Source organism: Vulpes lagopus, chromosome 23 (assembly GCF_018345385.1).
Source record: "Vulpes lagopus strain Blue_001 chromosome 23, ASM1834538v1, whole genome shotgun sequence".
Lineage (NCBI taxonomy): Eukaryota > Metazoa > Chordata > Mammalia > Carnivora > Canidae > Vulpes > Vulpes lagopus.
In genome coordinates, this window is record NC_054846.1 from 20,537,874 (window position 1) to 20,556,684 (window position 18,811).

At 37.5% G+C, this 18,811-nt stretch overlaps 1 protein-coding gene across 7 annotated transcripts in view; it reads left to right on the forward strand.

Moving 5' to 3' along the window:
- ANAPC10 (anaphase promoting complex subunit 10) overlaps window positions 1–18,811 on the forward strand; it is a 208,693-nt gene that overhangs the window by 59,646 nt on the left and 130,236 nt on the right. Inside the window, exon 7 of one of the 7 annotated variants that reach the window (XR_005985142.1) lies at window positions 29–112. The exons of the other annotated variants lie outside the window; for them this stretch is intronic. The gene's annotated coding sequence lies outside the window, so the exon portion shown is untranslated. Of the gene's footprint in view, window positions 1–28; window positions 113–18,811 lie in introns of those variants that run through there. 7 annotated transcript variants of the gene reach the window in all.

The following is an 18,811-nucleotide window of genomic DNA, read 5'->3' on the forward strand; positions in this document are numbered from 1 at the left end:
ATATTTTTCAACTTTACATTTTTATCAGATGACTCTGCTGCTAACCCAAGCATAGACTGGAAGAAGACAAGTGACTATGGCAAGACTAGTTAAGAGGCCATTAATAATAATTCTAGGTAGCAGAAAGTGTTGATTACCTATGCAGCATTCCTCCATCTTTCTTCCCTGCCAACAGAGACGACTTTCCTCCATAAAAATAGAAAATGCCTGATTCTCTATTCAGTTACCTTCCCTTTCAGTTACCACTTAGACATGTGATTCAGACATGGCCAATGGGAAATCTGATAGCTTCTGGAAAATATTTTCCTTCATAATTAAAAGAAGAAAAAGCCTTTTTGGACATAGTTGTATGAGAACATGATGCTTGCTGCTGCTGCAGACATCACACACACACAGCGCATGATAGAGCAGAAAGTTCTGGGTCTTTTTTTTTTTTTTTAGCTTTTAATTTTTTTTTTTTTTTTTTTAGCTTTTAATTGTTATATTGGAACAGGAGAGTTCATATATCATAAGTGAAAAAGCTCATTGAATTTACAGAAACTGAACACACCTATATAACCACAACCAAATAAAAGTCCAGAAACCCTCTATGTTTCCTTATGCTCCTTCAAGGCTAATAATCATTATTCTGACTTGTAACCGTATAGATTACTTTCATCTGGGTTTTAAAATCCTTTTTTGTGTGTGTTTATTTTGTGATGTTTTACTTTATAAAGATGGAACCATATTGTGCCTGTGTATTTTTTTTTGAAGTAAGCTCTGCCCAATGTGGGGCTTGAACTCATGATCCTGAGATCAAGAGTGGCATGCTCTTCAGACCAAGCCAGCCAGGTACCCTGTGCCTATACTTTTTTGTGTCTGGTTTCTTTTACCCAACACATCTGTGAGAGTCATCTATATAGTTGGGTAGTTGTAGATTGTACATTCTCATTGGCTGTAGAATATTTCATTTTGTGACTTCATTCCAATTGATCCATTTGACTATTAGTGTGTATTTGGATAGTCTGGCTATTATAACTAATGTTCATGTGAGCATTTGAGTGTACACTGTTAAACATCTGTATGCATTTCTGTTGGGTATATACTTCTTTGATTTGTAGTGGCTATATATATTCATAGGAGAACTCATAATTCAGTGGTTTTATATATATATATATACATATATACATATATATGTCTCTCTGTATAGATATATTTATATTTATATATTCAAGATAGATGTCCCTTGCTGGATATAGGCATAATACTTCCCAGTCTATAGTTTGTTTTTTACACTTGCATAATTGTGTTTTTTAATGAACAAAAGTTCTTAATTTTAAGATAGCTGATCAATAGTTTTTGATTAGTGCTTTTGTGTCCTGTTTATTTATTTATTTATTTAAAGATTTTATTTATTCATGAGAGAGAGGCAGAGAGGCAGAGACATACGCAGAGGGAGAAGCAAGGCTCCATGCAGGGAGCCTGATGTGAAACTCAGTCCTGGGACTCCAGGAACACACCCTGGGCCAAAGGCAGGCGCTAAACCCCTGAACCACCCAGGTGTCTCTTGTGTCCTGTTTAAGAAAATTTTATCTACTTCAAGGTTACAAACATGTTTTATTTTCTTTTGGAAGCTTCTGACCTTTTATATTTGAGATTTACATTGAAATCCATCTGGAACTCATTTTTGTTTATGGTGAGAAATGTAGGTGTCAAGATTATTACGGGTTTTTTCCCCATCAAATGGAAGCCCAAATTATCTAGCATCATTATTTGAAGAAACCATCTTTCCTTTGCTGGACCAGTGTCATCTCTGACCGTAATCAAATGCTGTAAGTGTGTGGGTCTGTTTCTGTAGTCCCTTAGCTGTTCCATTGGTCTATTACTCTATCTTTGCACTAATTCTAGACTCTTTTAGTTATAACTTTATATATTGACCTTGTATCTAGTGATCTTGTTAAATTTTCTTATTAATCTAATAGTTTATAGAATCTTTTGGATTTCTAGATATGCAGTCATATAATTTACAAATAATGTTATTTTTTTCTTCCCTTACCATCCTTTTTTATCCTGTCTCTTCCCTCTTACTCCTCTCTCTATTTCCTTCCATTTTCTTTGCAGTATTTCCCTGCTTGACACCTCTAGTACAGTGTTAAATCGAAGTGGTGATGATCTTGTTTTGCTTAGAATCTCATTGGGGAAGTTTCCAAGATTTCACCATTGTATATAAATGCTGTAGGTAATTTGTCTGAAAGATGCTATTTTTCATATTAAGGAAATCCTATTTACCAAGATTTTTAAAATTATAAATGATTATTGAATTTTTCAGATGCCTTTTTTTTTTTTTTGCATTTAACAAGTTGATTGTATGATTTTTCTCCCTTCTTCTATTAGTGAAGTCAATTCCACTAATTTTCAAATGACAATCTAACCTTGTATACCTGGAGTAAACCCTCCAAAACTATTTGGCTGTGATACATTTTCCTTTTTATATATTGCTTGATATAATTTATTGCTAATATTTTGCTCTAAATTTATTGTTATCATGAGAAAAATTGGTCTGTAATTTTTCTTTCTTATGTCCTTACCAAGTTTTGGAACTAAAGTTATGATACCTTCATAAAAACACTTAAAAGTGTTCCTTCTTTTTCTATTCCCAAAGCATTTGTGCAAAATTGATATAATTTCTTCTTTGAATATTTGGAAGAATTGACTGGCAAAATTCTGGAACTGGAGTTTTGTGATAGATTTTAAATTATGAGATGGTTTCCTTAATAGATAGTTCTATTCGTATTTTGTTTCTTCTTTTTTAGCTCTGATAATTTTTTTTGAAGAATATGTTCATTTTGTCTTTTCATATGTATAACTTGTTAAATCAGTCTGATGAATTCTTAGTTGCAGATATTTTATTTTCAGCTCTATCATTTCCATTTAAAAAGGATATTCCAATTCTCAGATGAAATTCTTTATCTTTTCATTTATTTTCTTCATCTTGGCCTCTTATTTCTTAGCCATGTTAATAGTAGTAATTTTTTTATTGATTGCTAGACATTGGGGGCGGGGGGAGTTTTTTTTTCAGCTCCACTAGCTGTGTGTGGATTTTAGTTTTAAGCATTTGCAATGTGACTAATCTTAAGATGTGCTGTAAGTGAAAAATGCTGGATTTTTTTTTTGTATAACAAAAAAGAATGTAAAATATTTCATTAACAACCTTTTATATTGATCACATGTTGAAGTGTTATATACTAAATATATATATATATATATATATATATACTAAATATAAAATTAATTTGACCTGTTTCTTTTTACTTTTTACAAATGCAGTTATTAGAAAATTTTAAATTATGTACACGGGTCACATTTGTGGCCCACACTCTTATTCTACTGGACAGTACTGCTCTTAATATATTCTTTCTCTAGAAAGTTTAGTTTTTCCTGGGCTAGACAGATAGATGGAATAGCTTTACTCCTCTCAGTCTCTAAGTTGGGTTGAGGCTTTGATGCAATTTGGGTAAGGTTCTGTCTACCTCTGTTCTTTAATACTCCTATATCATAAAAAAAAAAAAAATCCTCCTATATCATAGCTACTCAAAGTTGCTCAAGGCTTTCATCTAGGGGCCTGATGTATTTACTGGGTTCCTTCTCCTTGGCATGTTCTAGACTGTAGTATTTGTTTCTTCACCCCTGAGAGATTACCAGAAACTATGCTCTGCTCTCATTGACCGCTTGCTTATCCCTTTAGCCTCCCATTTCAGACAGTTTCACAATGTGGCAAATGTTTTGAGGGGAAAATAGGATGTGTGCTTGAAGCTCTTGAAGTCTCTAGTTTTGTCTTTTCTGAAAAATTACTAGTAATAGCTCTGCATGTCTCTCTGGCTTCAAGAAGCAGCTCTCTGCCTGGACAAAACCACAGTTCTCAGCATCTTGCCTCATCTTAGACTCTAGACCCTGCCCATGGTGGAAGTGGGTACAGAAAGACTTCTCCCCAGGATCCTGGGCTCCTCTAGTCTTCTTTGCTTCAGTAGCTCTGATAACTCTAAAATGATTGTATGATTATAGTTATTTTCAGCAGAAACATTGATTTGCTACCAACCACCATTCTCCTTGGTGAGAAGATACTTTTAAAAGTATCTTCTTTACTTAAAAGAGATACTTTTAGAGTCCAGACCTTTCTCATGTAGCTTCTATGGTGGAATCTTTCTGTCTTGCCTTTCCTTCCATAGGATCCTTGCTGGTCCCTTTAGGAGTTGCCTCTTAAAAAGGAGGTATAAAATTTTGAGCCATCAGCATATAGCCACTTGAGGTATCTGAAGTCATAGGTCTGGATATGATGATATAAGACAATTGTGTAGATTAAATTCTGAGTTGTGAGACTAGCTATAGGACAGGACTATGAGGAATATAACACTTAAGCAACAAACAAGGAATCTCCAGAAAGACAAGGAGGAAGAAAAGAAAGAAAAGGAAAGGAAAGGGAAAGGGAAAGGGAGAAGAGGAATATCTGAAGAAGGTGAAATCAGAGGCCATGAGAAAAGAACATTTCAACAGAGGTTACATCAAGTTATGTAGAAAGGATAAGAAATTTCAAACTGAAAAGTGTCCCATGGATTGAGCAATGATGACACTTATTATATTACAACATTCTTATGAGGAAAGCTTATAAATTATACAGGAGTAAAATTATCCTACTTTTATTTTTGATCTACTATACTACATATTTTTATCTATTGTCATTTCTTGATTATTCATTAGATAAGACATTTAGCTTTTCTTTTTATTTTTTTAATTTTTATTTATTTATTCATGAGAGACACAGACACAGGCAGTGGGAGAAGCAGGCTCCACACAGAGAGCCCGGCGTGGGACTCGATCCCAGGACTCCAGGATCACACCCTGGGCCAAAGGCGGCGCTAAGCCGCTGAGCCACCCTCGCCGCCCCCTAGCTTTTCTTTAGAACTAAAACATAAACCAAAACTAAAACATAATTTTAGTATGTATATATGCATGTATTCATATTTACTGGTTTCTTTTAATGATAATTAAGTCTGGTTAACTTGGTTTCTCAAGTTTTTTTGTTGTCCAAAACTATTTAGCAGTTTCTTCTTAACATTTCTTTGCCATTTTGGGTGTTTGATGAAATTATTATTTTAAATGACATTAATTTCAAATTTATTCAGAACTGCTCATGTAGATTAGTAGAATACTAGTTCTTTTCTCTTTGTTATACTTCTTTAAAAAATAAAACAAAACGAGGGCACTTTTAGACCAGTGAAGCAATATAATCTTAACTCTGTAGGAACTCTTTCTGTAGTAAATTTGTCTGTGTAGAAATTTTTTCTGACTTACCACCCAAAATGAATGTCTTGACAATCTGTAGCAAGGTGACTGGTTTTGACCTCAAAGTCACCTTGTTACGTAGTTGCCTTCTTCACTGGGGCAAAAGAGCTTGCTTTCCATACTGAGCTTTTTTCGAGTTGGATTCTCTTTTGTTAAGTTGCTTTTGTGGTATTCTTAAGTAAAGAATAGCACATTTGGAACTTCTGAAGTTTCTTTTGGATCATATTAGACTTTTTTTTTTGTCTACAAGTAGGTCATCATTGCTGTTAACTGATTCTGTTCCTTCATAAGTGGAAGGATGGTTAAAATTCCAGGATGTGCTCCTTTGTGTGTTGACAGTTCTCTTTGAGATTTTATAGAATTTTATCAAGTCACAGCTATGGCTTATGAAGGAGGAAAAGATAGAGTGAAGAGTAGAGGACAGCTTTCTTGAAACAGCTATCAAACAGCTATTTCTTATTTCATTAATTTTCCAGGGATATGTGTTTAGCAATAGCAAAGGACTTATAAACAACTTTGTATTTAATACTGCACAGGATTTTTATTGATAAATGTTGCTTGTTTTTTTTAAATGTAAGCTTTGTTTATGGTGGATTTAATCAGTGTATCCTTAGAAGGGTACATGTGCTCATAAATAAATCATAGCCAAAATAGAGGTAATGACTCAGGCTGGTGATTAGAAGTAGAAAATCCCAGAGCCAGGCTGAAAGATACCTTGATAGAGAAACTAATGGATTGTATTTATATACAGTTTTTACCATTGTAGGCTTTGCACCATAGGAGCTGATATCAAGGAAGGAATATTAAGGAAAGGTGGTGGCTCCTGTTCAGAAGTGACTCAGTAGACTTTGGGCTGTCAGTAGTGCTGATGTTGTGGTCCATTACATGGCTTCTCCTACCACTAGATGGAATACCTACTATGTAGGTTGCCTCTAAAACACATATTTTAGAACTAATTAACTAAACAAGATCATGGTCAAATAATGAAATGAGGGCAGTCTGGGTGGCTCAGCGGTTTAGCGCCACCTTCAGCCCAGGGCGTGATCCTGGAGACCTGGAATCGAGTCCCACGTAAGGCTCCCTGCATGGAGCCTGCTTCACCCTCTGCCTGTGTCTCTGCCTCTCTCTCTCTCTCTCTCTCTCTCTTTCTCTCTGTCTCTCATGAATAAATAAATAAAATCTTTTTAAAAAAATAAATGAAATATGTGGTTTGTTTTTTTTAAATATTTATATTTGTGGGGTGCCTCGTAGCTCAGTTGGTTAATTGTCTGCCTTCTGCTCAGGTCATGATCTCAGGGTCCTGGGATCAAGCCCCACATCAGGCTTCTTGCTCAGCAGGCAGTCTGCTTCTCTCTCTCCCTCTACCACTTCCCCAGCTTGTGCTCTCTTGCTCTCTCCCTGTCAAGTAAATACATAAAATCTTTTTTTTTTAAGATTTTACTTATTTATTCATGACAGAGAGAAAGAGAGGCAGAGACACAGAGACACAGAGACACAGGCAGAAGGAGAAGCAGGCTCCATGCAAGGAGCCCGATGTGGGACTCAGTCCTGCGACTCTGGGATAACGCCTTGAAGCCAAAGGCAGACACTAAACTGCTGGGCCTCCCAGTCGTCCCATAAATACATAAAATCTTTAAAAAATATATTTCATGTATTTATTAGAGACCAAGAGAGCACGCGCTGCAGCAGGGAGGAGAGCAAAGGGGGAGGAAGAGGGACAAGCAGACCCTATACTGAGCACAGAGCTTGACGAGTCCTTGGATCATGACCTGAGCTGAAACCAAGAGTTGGACATTTAACTGACAGAGCTACCCAGGCTCCCCAAAATGAAATGTTGAAGAAATATCTATTTCAAATTAACACTAGGAATTGTCTCAGTTTGTTATATCTGTTTGAGTTAGTTATAAACACTTGTAAAAACCCTAGATATTTTTTAACATGGAATTTTTACTAGTCTTATATAAATTTTTCAATATTCATTATTCATCTGATGCCCTTATGTATTAGTTTTCTGTTTCTGTGTAACATATTACTACAAATTTAGTAGGTTAAAACAACACATACTCAGTTTCTGTGAGTCAGGAGTCTAGGTATATCTAAGCTACATCCTCTGCCTGCAATCTTACAAGGTTATAATCTTATCATAGGCTTGACTTGGGAAGGACCTCTTTCCAAGTTCACTCAGGTAGATGTATCTTTAAGCACATGATTTCAAATATTAAACTTACTTTAATAAGTCTTGACTTTATTAATCTTTTAAGTTTATCTCTTTGCCAAGTTTCCATTTATTTTCTCTATAATTTAGAACATTCTTTTAACATTCTTTGATAAACCATGTTATGTATTTTGTATACAAAACTGTGTTTAAACTACAATATTACATAAAACCTTAAAACTTTAAATATAAATATATATTGTGGTCAGGATCATTAAATAAAATCATTAGATAAAATCCAGAATTCAGTAACAAATTGTATCAAGAACTGTTCTGAGAGGAATTGATCTGGCAAGTTGAGGGTCCCTGGTAACTTTGGCCAGATTGGTCAAAGATTGGTTTCAGTGATAGGAATAAAATTCAGACTGCAGTGGGATAAAAATAAAAAGTAAAAAAAACTTTTTTTTAAACTTTAAAGGAGTTTTGCTGTAAAAGGCAACAGAGGATTGCGTCAGTAGGTGGAGGAGAATATAGGATTTAGAAAGGGTTTTATTTTTAATTTTTAAAACAACAAATATTGTGGCATATTTGAATACTGATGACAGGCTTCAGTTAAGAGAAGATTATTTGGAGAGAGAATGTTTATTAGGGATCAGGGTCTTTGGGTTGGGAAAGTCTTCGCAAAGGGATCTGTTGGCAAATGGAAGAACTGGCCTCAGAAAAATTCAGGAGCAGTTAGTTATTTTACTGTACAACAGCTGATGGAAAGATGGTATTTTTTCTGATTGTCTCTGTTTTTTTAATAGACAGTTTTTAAATTGTCAATTAAACAGGGATTTTTTTGTTTTTTTTTTAATTTATTTTTTTAAAGATTTTATTTATTTATTCATGACAGACAGAGATAGAGAGAGGCAGAGACACAGGCAGAGGGAGAAGCAGGCTCCATGCAGGGAGCCTGACGTGGGACTCAATCCTGGGTCTCCAGGATCACACCCCAAGCCGAAGGCAGTGCTAAACCACTAAGCCACCGGGGCTGCCCTAAACACTTTTTTTTTCTTTTTTTAATAATAAATTTATTTTTTATTGGTGTTCAATTTACCAACATACAGAATAACACCCAGTGCTCATCCCGTCAAGTGCCCCCCTCAGTGCCCGTCACCCATTCACTCCCACCCCCCGCCCTCCTCCCCTTCCATCACCCCTAGTTCGTTTCCCAGAGTTAGGAGTCTTTATGTTCTGTTTCCCTTTCTGATATTTCCCACACATTTCTTCTCCCTTCCCTTATATTCCCTTTCACTATTATTTATATTCCCCAGATGAATGAGAACATACAATGTTTGTCCTTCTCCGATTGACTTACTTCACTCAGCATAATACCTTCCAGTTCCATCCACGTTGAAGCAAATGGTGGGTATTTGTCGTTTCTAATGGCTGAGTAATATTCCATTGTATACATAAACCACATCATCTTTATCTACTCATCTTTCGATGGACACTGAGGCTCCTTCCACAGTTTGGCTATTGTGGACATTGCTGCTAGAAACATCAGGGTGCAGGTGTCCCAGTGTTTCATTGCATCTGAATCTTTGGGGTAAATCCCCAACAGTGCAATTGCTGGGTCATAGGGCAGGTCTATTTTTAACTCTTTGAGGAACCTCCACACAGTTTTCCAGAGTGGCTGCACCAGTTCACATTCCCACCAACAGTGTAAGAGGGTTCCCTTTTCTCCGCATCCTCTCCAACATTTGTGGTTTCCTGCCTTGTTAATTTTCCCCATTCTCATTGGTGTGAGGTGGTATCTCATTGTGGTTTTGATTTGTATTTTCCTGATGGCAAGTGATGCAGAGCATTTTCTCATGTGCATGTTGGCCATGTCCATGTCTTCCTCTGTGAGATTTCTCTTCATGTCTTTTGCCCATTTCATGATTGGATTGTTTGTTTCTTTGGTGTAGCGTTTAATAAGTTCTTTATAGATCTTGGAAACTAGCCCTTTATCTGATACGTCATTTGCAAATATCTTCTCCCATTCTGTAGGTTGTCTTTTAGTTTTGTTGACTGTATCCTTTGCTGTGCAAAAGCTTCTTATCTTGATGAAGTCCCAATAGTTCATTTTTGCTTTTGTTTCTTTTGCCTTGATGTATCTTGCAAGAAGTTACTGTGGCTGAGTTCAAAAAGGGTGTTGCCTGTGTTCTTTTCTAGGATTTTGATGGACTCTTGTCTCACATTTAGATCTCTCATCCATTTTGAGTTTATCTTTGTGTATGGTGCAAGAGAGTGGTCTAGTTTCATTCTTCTGCATGTGGACGTCCAATTTTCCCAGCACCATTTATTGAAGAGACTGTCTTTCTTCCAATGGATAGTCTTTCCTACTTTATCGAATATTAGTTGACCATAAAGTTGAGGGTCCACTTTTGGGTTCTCTATTCTGTTCCATTGATCTATGTGTCTGTTTTTGTGCCAGTACCACACTGTCTTGATGACCACAGCTTTGTAGTACAACCTGAAATCTGGCATTGTGATGCCCCCAGCTATGGTTTTCTTTTTTTTTTTTTTTTGGTTTTCTTTTTTAAAATTCCCCTGGCTATTCGGGGTCTTTTCTGATTCCACACAAATCTTAAAATAATTTGTTCTAACACTCTGAAGAAAGTCCATGGTATTTTGATAGGGATTGCCTTAAACGTGTATATTGCCCTGGGTAACATTGACATTTTCACAATATTAATTCTGCCAATCCATGAGCATGGAATATTTTTCCATCTCTTTGTGTCTTCCTCAATTTCTTTCAGAAGTGTTCCATAGTTTTTAGGGTATAGATCCTTTACCTATTTGGTTAGGTTTATTCCTAGGTATCTTATGCTTTTGGGTGCAATTGTAAATGGGATTGACTCCTTAATTTCTCTTTCTTCAGTCTCATTGTTAGTGTATAGAAATGCCACTGATTTCTGGGCATTGATTTTGTATCCTGCCACGCTACCAAATTGTTGTATGAGCTCTAGCAATCTTGGTGTGGGAGGCTTTTGGGTTTTCTATGTAGAGTATCATGTCATCGGCGAAGAAGGAGAGTTTGACTTCTTTGCCAATTTGAATGCCTTTAATGTCTTTTTGTTGTCTGGTTGCTGAGGCTAGGACTTCCAGTACTATGTTGAATAGCAGTGGTGAGAGTGGACATCCCTGTCTTGTTCCTAATCTTAGGGTAAAGGCTCCCAGTGTTTCCCCATTGAGAATGATACTTGCTGTTGGCTTTTCGTAGATGGCTTTTAAGATGTTGAGGAATGTTCCCTCTATCCCTACATTCTGAAGAATTTTGATCAGGAATCGATGCTGTATTTTGTCAAATGCTTTCTCTGCATTTAATGAGAGGATCATATGGTTCTTGGTTTTTCTCTTGCTGATATGATGAATCACATTGATTGTTTTACGAGTGTTGAACCAGCCTTGTGTCCCGGGGATAAATCCTACTTGCTCATGATGAATAATTTTCTTAATGTACTGTTGGATCCTATTGGCTAGTATCTTGTTGAGAATTTTTGCATCCATGTTCATCAAGGATATTGGTCTGTAATTCTCCTTTTTGGTGGGGTCTTTGTCTGGTTTTGGAATTAAGGTGATGCTGGCCTCATAGAACGAATTTGGAAGTACTCCATCTCTTTCTATCTTTCCAAACAGCTTTAGTAGAATAAGTGTGGTTTCTTCTTTAAACGTTTGATAGAATTCCCCTGGGAAGCCATCTGGCCCTGGACTTTTGTGTCTTGGGAGGTTTTTGATAACTGCTTCTATTTCCTCCCTGGTTATCGGCCTGTTCAGGTTTTCTATTTCTTCCTGTTCCAGTTTTGGTAGTTTGTGGCTTTCCAGGAATGCGTCCATTTCTTCTAGATCGCCTAATTTATTGGCGTATAGGTGTTCATAATATGTTTTTAAAATCGTTTGTATTTCCTTGGTGTTGGTAGTGATCTCTCCTTTCTCATTCATGATTTTATTAATTTGAGTCTTCTCTCTCTTCTTTTTAATAAGGCTGGCTAATGGTTTATCTATCTTATTAATTCTTTCAAAGAACCAACTCCTGGTTTTGTTGATCTGTTCCACAGTTCTTCCGGTCTCGATTTCGTTGAGTTCTGCTCGAATCTTAATTAACTCTCTTCTTCTGCTGGGTATAGGATCTATTTGCTGTTTTTTCTCTAGCTCCTTTATGTGTAAGGTTAGCTTTTGAATTTGAGTTCTTTCCAGTTTTTGAATGGATGCTTGTATTGCGATGTATTTCCCCCTTAGGACTGCTTTTGCTGCATCCCAAAGATTTTGAATGGTTGTATCTTCATTCTCATTAGTTTCCGTGAATCTTTTTAATTCTTCCTTAATTTCCTGGTTGACCTTTTCATCTTTTAGCTGTATGGTCCTTAAGCTCCATGTGCTTAAGGTCCTTCCAAACTTCTTGTTGTGATTTACTTCTAATTTCAAGGCATTATGGTCTGAGAATATGCAGGGGACAATTCCAATCTTTGGTATCGGTTCAGACCTGATTTGTGACCCAGTATGTGGTCTATTCTGGAGAAAGTTCCATGTGCACTTGAGAAGAATCTGTATTCAGTTGAGTTTGGATGTAAAGTTCTGTAGATATCTGTGAAATCCATCTGGTCCAGTGTATCATTTAAAGCTCTCGTTTCAAAAAAATAAATAAATAAATAAAGCTCTCGTTTCTTTGGATATGTTGTGCTTAGAGGACCTATGTAGTATAGAAAGAGCTAGATTGAAGTCACCAATTATAAGTGTATTATCTAAGTATTTATTCACTTTGGTTATTAATTGATTTAAATATTTAGCAGCTCCCACATTCGGGGCATATATACTGAGGATTGTTAAGTCCTCTTGTTGGATAGATCCTTTAAGTATGAGATAGTGTCCCTCTTCATCTCTCACTACAGTCTTCAGGGTAAATTTTAGCTTATCTGATATAAGGATGGCTACCCCTGCTTTGTTTTGAGGACCATTTGAATGGTAAATGGTTCTCCAACCTTTTATTTTCAGGCTGTAGGTGTCCTTCTGTCTAAAATGAGTCTCTTATAGACAGCAAATAGATGGGTCCTGCTTTTTTATCCAGTCTGACACCCTGCGCCTTTTGATGGGGTCATTAAGCCAGTTCACGTTCAGAGTTACTATTGAGAGATATGAGTTTAGTGTCATCGTGATATCTATTCAGTCCTTGTTTTTGTGGATTGTTCCACTGAACTTCTTCTTAAAGGGGAATTTTAAGAGTCCCCCTTAAAATTTCTTGCAGAGCTGGTTTGGAGGTCACATATTCTTTCAGTTCCTGCCTGTCTTGGAAGCTCTTTATCTCTCCTTCCATTTTGAATAAGAGCCTTGCTGGGTAAAGTAGTCTTGGTTGCATGTTCTTCTCATTTGGGACCCTAAATATATCCTGCCAGCCCTTTCTGGCCTGCCAGGTCTCTATGGAAAGGTCTGCTGTTACCCTAATATTCCTCCCCATAAAAGTCAGGGATTTCTTGTCTCTTGCTGGTTTAAGGATCTTCTCTTTATCTTTGGAATTTGCAAGCTTAACTATTAGATGTTGAGGTGTTGAACGGTTTTTATTGATTTTAGGGGGGGATCTCTCTATTTCCTGGATCTGAATGCCTGTTTCCCTTCCCAGATTAGGAAAGTTTTCAGCTATGATTTTTTCAAATACATATTCTGGCCCTCTGTCTTTTTCGGCGCCCTCGGGAACCCCAATTAAACGTAGGTTTTTCTTCCTCAGGCTGTCGTTTATTTCCCTTAATCTATCCTCATGGTGTTTTGTTTGTCTCTTTTTTCCTCAGTTTCCCTCTTTGCCATCAACTTGTCTTCTATGTCACTCACTCGTTCTTCCACCTCGTTAAGCCTCGTCGTTAGGACTTCTAGTTTGGATTGCATCTCATTCGATTGATTTTTAATTTCTGCCTGATTAGATCTAAATTCTGCAGTCATGAAGTCTCTTGAGTCCTTTATGCTTTTTTCTAGAGCCACCAGTAGCTGTATAATGGTGCTTCTGAATTGGCTTTCTGACATTGAATTGTAATCCAGATTTTGTAACTCTGTGGGAGAGAGGACTGTTTCTGATTCTTTCTTTTGAGGTGAGGTTTTCCTTCTAGTCATTTTGCTCAGTGCAGAGTGGCCAAAAACAAGTTGTATTGGGAAAAGGAGAAAAAGAGGAGAGAAAGAAGGAAAGAAAAGAGAAAAAGAAAAAAGAGAAGAAAAAGAGAAAGAAAAAGAAAGGAAAAAAAGGGTAGGGGAAGCAAACAAATCAAAAAGCAAAAAGAAAAAAAGAAAGAAAAAAAAAACCCCGGGGATGTATCTTCTGATTTTGTATAATTTAAGTCCCTTGACTTCCTCTGGAACTGGTCCGTCTAGCTGGTCTTCTGGGGGAGGGGCCTGTTGTACTGATTTCAGGTGTTAGCACTTGGGGGAGCTGCTCTGCCCCCTGCCTGGTGCAGGGCTCAGCCGGGGTTGTTTACCCCGTGAGGCCCCAGGAGGAACAACCCATTGGGGAGGCCAGCTCTGGAGCCCTGGCTTCAGCCCGCGCAGTAACTACGGAGCTCTCCCATCTGCAGGGCCTAGAGGCTCTGGGGCGGGCCGCTGATCTGCTCAGCTCGGGGCAGGAGCGTCCTTTCCGTCCTGTGCCCTCCTGGCCTCTGCCTGTCCCGGGGGGAGGCCGGATCCTGGGCTGTGTCCCCGGCGCCTTGTGCTCCGGAGCCTGCGCTGTTGGATTGGCGCTCTGGCGGGGCAGCTGCCTCCGCGGAGCCGCCGCCTGAGCCCCTCCGAGCTGCTCCCGGAGCCGCGCAGCCCCCTCCGCACGGAGCCTCTTCCTCTGCCCGAGCCTCTCCGAGCTGCTCCGGGTCCCGCCGTGCGCGCTGCAGCCCTTAGGGAGCTCGGCGCACTCTCCCGGGGCGCAGGTGTCTGTTAGTGTCCCAGGGAGCCTGAGGGCATCCCCGCCCTCCTGGGTCCTGCTCTAACTCCCTGCAAGCGCCTTTCTGCCCGGGAAGGTTGGTGCAGCTCCTGCTTCTCCGGGTCGGGGCTCTCCTGTCCTGGGGACACTCGCCCCCGGCCTCAGCCCGGCTCCTCGCGGGGCCCCTCCTCCTTGGAGGCCTTTCGTTTCTTTATTTCTTTTTCCCCGTCTTCCTACCTTGATAGAAGCGCGAACTCTTCTCATTGTAGCATTCCAGCTGGTCTCTCTTTAAATCTCAGGCCGAATTCGTAGATTTTCAGGATGATTTGAAGATTATCTAGGTAATTTGGTGGGGACAGGTGACCTGGGGACCCTACTCTTCTGCCATCTTGCCCCTCCCTCTAAACAGTTTTTTTTAATAAAACAATAGCTCAGAAAAGATTAGAGATGTTAGGATTTGAGGACAAGCCTAGAAACAGCTAATCCAGAGACCGTGAGCATGGATATTTTTCTTCAATAGGCGTAGAATAAGCAGAGAGTTGGATATAACCAGGATTATTTCCTTAAAAAAAACAAAACAAACAAACAAAAAAACAGAGAGAGACATTGAATTTAAGTGTGTAAAGAGATTGTCATGATGAACTATCAGATGTCTTGAGATAAAGTAGGAACTAAGATTGAATGGATTAATGAATAGTCAAGAAGTAGGTGGAATCAGTGGTCTAGCTGTTTTGCTGGGGGTAAGACTATTGCCAGGGGTATCACTAAAGAAAGCCAGTAATTTAGGAGCCTGTAAAGATGAGGTATTTTAAGTCAACATTTCAGCTATATTGCAGCCGTTGCTCATGATCAAGTGTGAATATGACTAATCAAAATTGTTGGAAGTGAAGAAATGAAGAAAAGGAGAATCCACGTTGTTAAATGGATGTATAAATCACCAAGAAGGATGAGTCTATTAGTGGAAGAAAGGAGTACTATTAATGAGATACTAAGCTCAGGTATTGAAACTTCCTGAAAATCTTTCTTCCCCCAACCACCATCAAATTAAAAATAGCTTTTTAAATAAGATAAATACATGTTTATTAAGAAAAACATAGGCAATACATAAAGTTAGAATAAAATGAAAATGATTTATATTCTCATCACTATAGATATTGTCTATATTTTAGTGAATATCCTTAGACTTTTTCTCCATCCATAAAAAAATCTTTAAAAAATATAAGATCATACAAGTTATTTATTAGTATTTTACTTTTTAAAATTAACCAGAGATAGCTGCAAATAACTGCAAATATATAGAAAGATACATCATTTTTACTTGCTGTAGGATATTCCAGGATATGGACTATTATTTAGTTAACCAGTCTGTATTTTACTATTGCTATGTAACAAATAACCCAAAACTTAGTGGTATTAAACAACAGTTATCATTTATTATCTCTCATGATTTCTGTTCAAGGATTTGGAAAGATCTTGGCTAGCCAGTTCTCTCTCATAGTCTCTCATGCAGTTAAAGTGGTATGTCAGCTACGCTGACTGAGACTGGAGAATCAATCCACTTCTAAGGTGGTTCACTCATGTGCTGGCAAGTTGGGCCTAGGTTTCTCTCCATATGGACCTCTCCTGGGGGCTTCTTCAGTGTCTTCATGTCATGGAGCTGGTTTCTCCAGAAGGAGTAGCACAACAGAGGAAGAAACTGTAGTGTCTTTTATGACCTATCTGCAAAGTCTCTCATTGTCACTTGTGACATACTCTGTTGGTTGCACAAAGCCAACCCTAACCATTGTAGGAAGAAACTAGTTAAAAGCCGTGAATCACCAGGGTCATCTGGTTACCACGATCACCCTTCAATTGGTAGTCATGTAACTTATTTGCAAATATGAATATTATTATATTTATAATCATTATGTGTATAGTTCCAGAAGTGAAGTTACTCTATTAAAGGCTAATTACATTTAAAATGTTGATAGGTCTTACCAGATTACTTTTCAGAAAGCTTATACCTATTTAATTTCTATATCAGTCTATGAGAGTACATTTCCCTTACCCTCACCAATAATGAGAGTTCTTAATTATTTTAATCTTTACCAGTATGATATTATACACACACACACACACACACATTTTTAAACTTGTATCTATTATTGAGATTGAACAATTTCCTTGTGTTTGTTGGCCCATTACATTTCTCCTTTTGTATATACATATATACTGTACATAGCATATGTCTATTTTTTAAATTTGTGTTGATTTTTTCCCCTTAAGGTTTTGTGACCTGAGTTGATATCAAGAGTTAGGTCCTTAACTGACTGAGCCACCCAGGTGCTCCTCTGATTATTTCTAAGATCTCATTTCTTTGTTGTGAAATAGAGGTGTTTTTTACCCTCAGTTTACTGTTTTGTTTTTGTTTTTGTTTTTTACTATTTTTTACTTTATTTTTAGCCTTACAGAAATTTTTGATGTTTATTGTAGTTAAATTTGTTTTCTTCCTTTATCTTTTGGTTTGTGAACTGCTTTGGAAGGTGAACCCTACCAGAAGATTGTAAACGTGATCTTGTATAATTATTCTAATACTCTTGTAGTTTTGTTATTGTGATTGTTTATTTGTATAGATATTTAATTCTTTAAGAATGTACTTTTGAATTTGGTATAAAGTTAAAATCTAAACTTTTATTAAATAACCAGTCGTTACAGTGCTAGTTTTGAAAGCCATCCTTTCTTCACTATGGCAGTTAGTTTTCCACTCAATATCCATTCTCTTTAACCTTTTTTTCTGATAGAACTCCAATTTTATTCAACTTTCTACCTTCCAGAAAGTAGCTATGTGCTACCACTCAGGGAATGAGTCCAAATTGAGGCAAACCAATCATGGTGGTCCTGCTCCTCTGTTGATGATTAACCTAAGGATGGATATTTAACAGGAGCTTCTGAGAATGTGTGCTTGTTCTTTTTTTTTTTTTTTTTTTTTTGAGATTTTATTAATTTGAGAGAGAGAAAGAGAGAGCATGAGTAGGGCATGAGGAAGGTCAGAGGAGAAAGAGAAGCAGCCACCCCACTGAGCAGGGAGCCAGATGCGGGGCTTCATCCCGCGACACTGGGATCATGACCTGAGCCGAAGACAGACCTTAACTGACTCAGCCACCCAGGTGCCCCAAGGTATGCTTATTCTTAAAAAAGATCCAAGACGTGAGTAGTATTTAATTTCTGCCTCTGGAGGAGTGCTGCAGCCATCAAGTGACTACTATAAGGGAAATCAGTTTGAGAACAGTGCTATCCTGGAAGAGTGAGAAGATGAAAGGACCTGAGTCTTAGAGAGCATCCTTGAGCTTTTGAATTAACCTATCCTGTGACCATATTAACTCAGGCATTCCTATTATATTCCTATTGGCTAAATTTTCTCATTGTTTAAGTCTCATTGAATTAGATTTTATGCTACCTGCAGCCAAATGCACCCTGACCTGATATGAAATGCACACCTACTGATATGAAATATAGTACCATACCATTTATTTAATATGGCTTTGTACTAGGTTTCACTTTCTAGACTTACCAGCTTTATTCCTTGTCCTCATTTTTCTCTTTTGGATATTAACTTTTCTTATCCTCCCCCATTTTTCCCCAGAAAAACTTAAGAATCTAATTAATATTTGTAGTTCTACTTTCTTTCTTTCTTTCCTTTTTTTTTTTTTAAAGCCCAACATGGGGCTTGAATTCATGATCCTGAGATTAAGACCTGAGCTGAGATCAGGAATCAGGCACTTAACTGACTGAGCCACCCAGGCATCTCTCTCTCTCTCTCTCTCTCTCTCTCTCTCTCTCTCTGTTTTCTCTTTGATTTCATTTGTCAAGTATATTTTTAACATTTGCTTGTATTTAGAATATTTCTCTTTTTTTAATTTCTTTTTATTGGTGTATTTAGAATATTTCTTAATCACTGTATTAAAACAGATTTGCCTTTTTTTTATATGTAGTCAGCTTTACTGAGATATAATTTACATACTATGTAGTTCATTTAAGATGTATAACCTTGGTTTTTAGTGTGTTCATGGAGTTGTACAAGCATCACCAGTCTTAGAACATTTTTATGACCCCCAAAGGAAACCATGTACTGATAAGTAATCACTTCCCATCCCCTGCACCCCACCACCACCACTATTCGGCCCTACGTGATTACCAATTTACTTTTTGTCTGTATGGATTTACCTACTTTGGACATTGATATAAATGGAATCATATAGAATGCAGTCCTTTGTGACCAGTTTATTTCACTTACTTTCAAGGTTCAAAATATTTATGTATATATCAGTGCTTCATTTCTTTTTATTGCTAAATTATATTGCATTGTATGAGTATGGCCTATTTTATTTATCCATTCATCAACTGTCGGACATTTAGGTTGTTTGCATCTTTTGGCTACTATGAAT